An 8,022-nucleotide genomic window follows, 5' to 3' on the forward strand; every position below is an offset into this window, starting at 1 on the left:
TCCCTCCTTCCTACCTTTTATCTTAGCCTGCTTGGCACACCCTCCTCATTCCAAAGAAGGGCTTATGCCCGAAACGTCGATTCTCTTTTTCTTTGATGCCACCTGACCTGCGCTTTTCCAGCAACACATTTTTAAGCTCTGATCCCCAGCATCTGCAGTCCTCACTTTCTCCGAATGAATCTATCTCAGCCTTCCAAATGTACCAAAGGTCTCTGTTCCCACAACTCTGTGGCAAGGGGATCAAAAAACTCAAACTGTCTGAGAAAAGAAATTCCTCCTCATTTCAGTGTTAAGTTGGCAACCCTTAAATCTGCGACTATGCCCTCTGGTCCTAGACTCTTCTAGGGGAAGAGAGGGACAGCATCTCTCACAATGTACCCTGTCAAGCCCCTTAAAATCATATTTTAAATGAGATCCCCTCCCATTCTTCCAAATTCCAATGAGTAGATGAACCTTTTCTCAGATGACAATCCCTCCATATAGGTGATCACCCTAATGAATCTTCTCTGATCTGCTTTCAACGAATTGTCTTTTTTACCAAATTCAAGGGGACCAAAATTTCTCATAGTACTCCAGATGTTATCTCACCAGCACCTTGTGCAGTTGGAGTAAGACTTCCCTACTCTTATACTAAAACTTGTTGAAATAAGGACCAATATTCCATTGGCCTCCTGATTATCCACTGCACGTGTGCTGACTTCCTGTGTTTCTTACAGAAGTTGACTCAAGTGCCTTTGTGTTGCAGCTTTCTGCAGGTTTTCTGTATTTAAATAATGCTGTTCTTGTGTTCTCCCTTCTGAACTGAACAACTTTGCACTTTGCCACAATGTCCTCCATTTGCCAAATCTTTGTCTACTTACTTAACCTTTCTGTATCTCTCTGTAAACTGTTTTTATCCCTCTCGCATTTTGACCTACCACTTAATTTTGTCGTATTAGTAAATTTCCTCCAATTCATTGATATAGGTGAAAACATTTGTGGTTCCAGCAATGAACCTTGTGGAACTCTTCCAGATACAGGCTGTCAACCTGAAAAAAAGGAATCCGTTATCCCCACTCACTGTTTCCCATACATGAGGCAATTCTCTCTTCACATCAGTATACTACCTCCAACACCTCTGTGGGCTCTTATCTTACGACGTAAGCTTTTGAGAGTTGCCTTATCAACTCTTGAAGTGTTAATACAACACTTCATATGGATCACCCCATCCACTTTATTGAGACCCGCTTAAAAACTCTCATAAATTAGTCAGACACGATGTGCTTTTCAAGAAGCCACTGACTCAGCTTGATTTTCCAAATGTTCTGCTAATAGTTCCTTATTGCAGCAAACCTTTTATGAACTGGCACGTGTGCGCCCAGGTGTTTGCCATTGATCAAATATTCTGAATAATCATGATGTCCACATAATCAATGTACAAACACACATTAAGTGACAGAAGCATAATGCAGGGGTGTACACATCACTGTTATACTTTAATTACAACATAAATCACTAAATAATAACACAAATTTGCCTTAAATAAAAACTCTCTCTTACGCTACACGGACTATTTGGAGATCATGATAATACAGTAATCTTCTGTTATATAATTTTTGCTAGTTTATTGAGAGGGCTGGTTCATTATATGCCAGTTAAAACAAAGTTTGCTGTTTTACCTCCATCAAGATGGGGTTTTATCTAAGGAAGTAGCATCAATGATGGTACCTCATCAAATGGATTCTGAAAATCCAAATATATTACATCCAGTATGTTTCCTTCATCTATCCTACTTATTAACTTCTTCAAAGATTTCCCATAAAGTTTTTAGACATGATGTCCCCTTCATGAAGCTGTGCTGACTCTGCTTGATCACATATTTCCAAATGCTCTGCTGTTACATCCTTTACAATACAATCTATGTTCTTTTCTCCCCAAAATCAAACATTAAGTCAACTGGCCCTTGGTTGTCTGTTTTTGGCTTCTTCCCTTTTTCAAATAAATGAGTTACATTGGCAGTTTTCCAATTCTCTGGGATTTTTCCAGAATGTGAGGATTCTTGGATGATAACTGTTACTCTGTCCGATACGTATGCAGCTACTTCATTTAATATCTGAAGTTCATCTCATTATGTCGAGGGGACTGATCTGTCTCTAATCCCATTAGATTATTGAGCACTTTTTGTCTTGTGAAAATTATAGTAATCATTTCTTCTCCTCCTTTTGCCCTTTCTGTATTTAGTTTTTTGGAATGTTACTCTGACATTGTGTTATTTATGGTATTTGAGGAGAAAAGGCTCAGAATTGAATCAGCTGTTGATATTTTGTGTGGCCATTTAAGTGAACAATAAGTATATCTTCATGGCAAATTTTAAAACGGAGCGATAATAAGTGGATAAAATAATTTGGTAAATTTTGCGGTATTTGAGGTAAATAATTTTTGCTGGTTTATCAAGAGGGCTGTTTCATCCAGTGTCAGTTAAAGTGAAGTTTGCTGTAATTAATTCCAATCCTATTCTGATAATAGGAGAAGATGAAGTCCTATCTTCACACTAAGGTTACTCTCCATCACTGTGTCACACTCTCACTGCGCTAACTTGGACAGACTTAGAACAGATCTATTAACAATACTGGGCATCTATGAAACACTGTGGATCAGCAGCAGCAACAGAATTTCTTCCACACCAATCTGCAACTTCATGGCATGCTATATCCCTCTCTCTACCATTGTTATCAGGCTAGGAGATCATCTCCTGTTCAGTGATGAGTGTAGAAGGCCATACCAGAAGCAACACCAGGCACACCTAAAAATATGGTTTCAACCTGATGAAGCAACCAAACAGGGCTGCTTGTGTACCAAACACCAGAGGAGCTTGAGATAGACTGAGCTGAGCAATTCCATGACCAAAGGATCAAATTTAAGTTCTACAGTCCTGCCACATCCAGAAAAGCACATGGCCCATCTTGGTCGCCTTCTGAGGTCCCCAGCATCACAGATGCCAACGTTTGTTCCCTGAAGGACATTAGTAAACCAGATGAGTTTTCACAACAGATAATAATGTGGTCACCATTATACTAGCTTTCAATTACAGATTGTTTAAAGTTGAATCTGCCATGATGGGGTTTGTACCTGGACCCTCAGAACATTAGCTCAGACTCTGGATTGCTAGTACAGTGATATTATCACCATGCTAGTGCCTTTTGAAATGGCACCCAGCTCTGCTAAATCTCTGAATGTATTCTCTGCCTCTTGACTTATTTTGCTGCTTGACTAACTTCCACAAATTGGAGGAGTAAGCATTATGGGATAGATTGAAACCAATTCCTTCCAGCCACCTTCTGACTGCCTTAGACTGAATCAAACTTTAATGCTCTATTTGAGCCTGAACGGAATTTCTGGCCCAACATTCTTTTCATCATGAAGACTGTTGACTTTCACCTCTGTAAAGTGACCTGTCTCTGACCGTGCCTCACCCCATACACTGCTGAATCTCCATCCATGTCTTTGCTGAGCTTTGTTGAGCTACTCCAATATTTCCCTGCCCCAAATCCCATTTTTGCCCTCTGAGAACATGAATTTATCTAGATCTCTCCTCCCCATATTATCACACCCACCCAATGCTATTCACTTATCAACCTTTTGATCATTGGTCCGTGCAGTTTCTCAGTTTGACAACTCTCATTTCATAAATTTCCTTCTTGTTTGCAAAATGATTTCTGGTCCCAGCCCTTCTTTTCTCATTTTGTCATAGATCATTGAACTACTACACTATGGAAGCAGGTCATTCTTCCAATCAAATCCGCACCGACTCTCTGAAGAGCGTCTCACCCAGACCCACCCTACTCCTGTAAACCTGCATTTTCCATGGCTAACGTACCTAGTCTGCACATCCATGGACACTATGGCATTTTCCCATGCCCATGCACCTAAGCTGCACATCTTTAGATTGTGGGAGGAAACTGGAGTACCTGGAGGAACTTTATGTAGACGTGAGAATGTGCTAACTCCACACAGATCGTCGTCCGAGGGTGGAATCAAACCCAACTCCCTGGCATTGGGAGGCAGCAGGGCTCAACACTGAGCCACGATACTGCCCTTCAAGTTAGTGGAACCTGTGTAGTTTGGGAAGTGTCAGCTTTTATTTGTTTAGAATAATAAATGGTGCACTTTGAGTGATGCTAGATATAACTCCACAGAAACTGGCATCCCATCACTCTTCATATGCACATGCATAGTCGCTGACACTGGTCCAGCTTCCTCAGTGCCAGCTGTCAGCAAGAGTAGAACCCCTGATCTTCCTGTTTATATCTGTCATCCACAGTTCCTTGATTGGACCAGGTTAGCAGCCCCAATCAGGGAAATCTTATTCTATGATGCCCATCTGGCTGACTGTCTTCCAGTCTCTACCATCTGGCTGCTCACATTCCAATCACTACAATGCCACTGCTGAGGGAGGCTTTTCCATACAGAAATATTGAGGTGCACAATCAGAACTGATACAACCGATTGTGAAAAATGACTGGTATGGTTCTGCAAAGTCAGCTCATGGACACATACTGGTGAGGAACTCAGAAAAAAAATAACTCAAAGAAAAGTGAACAAAAGCATCAGCACGATGAAAAACTGAAAAGATTACCTGTGACTGTTCTAGTCATAGGACCACTGTCGATGCTGCCACCAGGACCCTTGGTTTTACAAAATGGAGGACCCCAGCCAACATCGCAGTGACAGTTACCTTTGTTGTTGCAAACCTGAAACAATGAAAGATGTTAAAAACACATATAAAATGGCATCCAGTTTCAAACTGACGATGAACTGCAGACATATCTGTAGTTGTCAGAGGACAGTCTACAGAACTGCAGATACCTTCAAGCAAGCTACTGGCTAACATCCATCCACTATATTCATCCACTGTGAACATTGTTCATGGAGAGTGACATGGCACAATCACACAATGTATACTGTCATAAACAGGGGTAAAATGTAGCTATTTAATATAAGTGGGAACTCTACAGACAAAAAGAGAGATTCCTTTTTTTTAAGCATGAATATTGGCAGATCATGTAATGTTGACACTGTAATTATTTGAAAATTTTGTTTAGTCAAAGTAATAAGTTTGTCTGTGGAGAAAGTAGCTGGCTACATCCAAGTAAGAAGTAAATGGAAATTATCAGATTAAGGTCGACAGATTCACGTGTAAAAGCTTGTGGATGGTTGTACTTATAGAAGCAAATATATAATGTACCTTTAAAGGACATGCTCAAGATGTTATCGCTCTGTTATAGCATGTATATGAATGGTATGAAGATCTCACAAGGTCATAGAGTCATGCAGCTTCGAAACAGATCCTTCAGTCCAGTCACTCCACACCGACCGTATTCCCAAACTAAACTAGTCCCACTTGTCTGCGTTTGGCCCATTGCCTCCAAACCTTTTCAATTTATGCACTTAACCAAAAATTTTTTAAATGTTGTATCTGGCCCTACAGTCACCACTTAAGCAGCTCATTCCACACACGAGCCACTGTATGTGTAAACAAGTTGCTTCTCGTGTCCTTTTTACATCTTTCTCCTGTCTGTCACAAAGCTGGTCCTTTTTCTCAAAGTCATTGTGTCCTTGATTTTCTTTTGGAGGGATTGTAAAACGGCCCAGTCTCTGAAACGGCTGAGTTTGTGCAGAAATGAATGATTTATTCGGGCCCTTTTTGTTCACCCCAAAACAGATGATACCTCAGGCCAAAAGCTTTCATGTTTTAGAAATAACTTGTATAATGAAAGGGGAGTGGCCGGTCTTGGTAGCTGAGGTTTTTTTTTGGTTCAGTTTAGCAGCTTTGTGTGTAAAGGAAGGCTCGGTACTCTTCCTCCTTCTGCTCTTCTGATTTCGAACTGTGAGTTGCCTGTGCCATGTTTTACTGTTTGTGTTCAGAGATGTGTCTGTTTTCAGAACAGCATCATTATGTCAGGTTTGGATTGGATAAATTATTGGGTATTCTATTTTCCGTTCTGTGTGTTTCATTCCATAATTTTGTAAATAAATTTTGTTTGTTTAAAGCTTGGCAGTCAATCCAGCTAATCTACACTGGGGATATCAATTATACACCGAGCTAAACAGATAGCCCAGACCGTAACTTTGCTATCTGCTTAAAGATGCTATGAGGAGTCTGGCCTAGTTTCTAACAGACTGGGGGCTCTTTGCAGGATTTAAACAGTGAGTGGTAGGTGTAAGTATATTTTATTTTGGTGTTCATTTGGTGGTTTAAATAGAGCTCGGATCACAATGGTTCTTTCAGTCACCAAGGAGTTTCTGGACGTGGAAACAGTGACCTTGAGGGTTTTACAAAAGGCAAATAATTCCAAACTGTGGGAATTAATAGACAAACTGGGGTTGAACTTACCTCCTAATGTGAGGAAAGATTAGATTATTTCAGCTGTAGCTCAGTATTTAAATTTGCTGGAAATATCAGGATCTGTCGAAATGGCAAGAATTTAATTGCAAATGAAACAGTTTGAGTTAGAGGCGAGAGAGAAGGAAAGGGCCACTGAAATGAAACGGTTTGAGTTATGAGTGAAATCAGAAGAAAACAAACAACGAGCCTTAGCAGAAGTGAAATAAAGATGACGAAGGCTTCCAGCAGAAGAGAAAGAAAAAGAGATTTTGAACTTCAGAAATCGGCACTTAAAATGGGAAGTCAACATAAAAGGATGGAGATGAAGGCTGAAGGTAGGCTTAGTGAGGAAGAGAGTGGGGATGAGCAAACCCATTGTAGTCAAAAGCCTGATGAGAAACAGTTTAAGTGTGTTCAAGCATTGCCTAAATTTGATGAGAAGGATGTAGAAGCCTTTTTCATCTGATTTGAAAATGTGGCTAAACAAATGGAGTAGCCAGTGACCATGTGGGTTTGTTGATCCAAACCAAACGTGTAGGTAGAGCTAGTGAGGTATTCACATCATTATCAGAGGAGGTATCTGGGGAGTACAAGGAGGTGAAAAAAAGCTAAGTGAAGTGCGCATGAGCTTGTACCAGAAGCCTATAGATGATATTTCTGGAATCTAAGGAGGGACCCTGGTCAAACCCATTTTGAGTTTGAAAGGATCAAACAAAGTAATTTTGATAGGTGAATAAGAGCGTTAAAAATAAAACAAACCCACGTCGTTCTTAGAGAGACAAATATTTTGGAGGAATTCAAACATTCAGTGCCTGTCACAGTGCAAACCCATATGGCAGAGCATAGATTCAAAACGGCAAGACTAGCAGCTGAAGTGGCTGATGATTATGAGTTGGCCCATAAACCACGGTTTGACTTCCTGAATCAATTTCAATCCATGAGGGATAGAAGTTGGGGAAAAGAGAAATCCTTGCGTCAAAAGTGAAAGGTAGATCTCAGTGAAGATCAGAGGAGAACTCACCACAGGGTAAAAAAGAACCCCTTGAGGGGGACAAAGAAGTTAAAAAGCTCTGTTTTCATTGGAATAATGTAGGCCACATGAAATCACAGTGTTGGTGGGCTCAGAAATGCAAATTCTGGATCAGTGGTGCTGGAAGAGCACAGAAATTCAGGCAGCATCCGAGGACAGGCAAAATCGACGTTTCGGGCAAAAGCCCTTCATCAGGAATAAAGGCAGAGAGCCTGAAGCGTGGAGAGATAAGCTAGAGGAGGGTGGACTGTAAAACCTGTGCACACACCTCCTCCCTCACCTCCATCCAAGGCCCTAAAGGAGCCTTCCACATCCATCAAAGTTTTACCTGCACATCCACTAATATCATTTATTGTATCCGTTGCTCACGATGCGGTCTCCTCTACATTGGGGAGACTGGACGCCTCCTAGCAGAGCGCTTTAGGGAACACCTCCGAGACACCCGCACCAATCAACCAAACCGCCCCGTGGCCCAACATTTCAACCCCCCCTCCCACTCTGCCGAGGATATGGAGGTGCTGGCCCTCCTCCACCGCCGCTCCCTCACCACCAGACGCATGGAAGAAGAACGCCTCATCTTCCACCTCGGAACACTTCAACCCCAGGCCATCAATGTGGATTTCAACAG

The 8,022-nt window shown here is 41.4% G+C and overlaps 1 long non-coding RNA gene across 1 annotated transcript in view; it reads right to left on the bottom strand.

Annotated features, from left to right (window-relative positions):
- LOC122544470 overlaps positions 1-4,713 on the bottom strand; it is a 24,057-nt gene extending 19,344 nt beyond the window's left edge. The window contains exon 1 of the long non-coding RNA XR_006310454.1: positions 4,616-4,713. This is a non-coding gene — a long non-coding RNA (uncharacterized LOC122544470). The remainder of the gene's footprint in view (positions 1-4,615) is intronic.
- Positions 4,714-8,022: the final 3,309 nt, after the last annotated feature.

This window comes from Chiloscyllium plagiosum, chromosome 1 (genome assembly GCF_004010195.1).
Source record: "Chiloscyllium plagiosum isolate BGI_BamShark_2017 chromosome 1, ASM401019v2, whole genome shotgun sequence".
NCBI lineage: Eukaryota > Metazoa > Chordata > Chondrichthyes > Orectolobiformes > Hemiscylliidae > Chiloscyllium > Chiloscyllium plagiosum.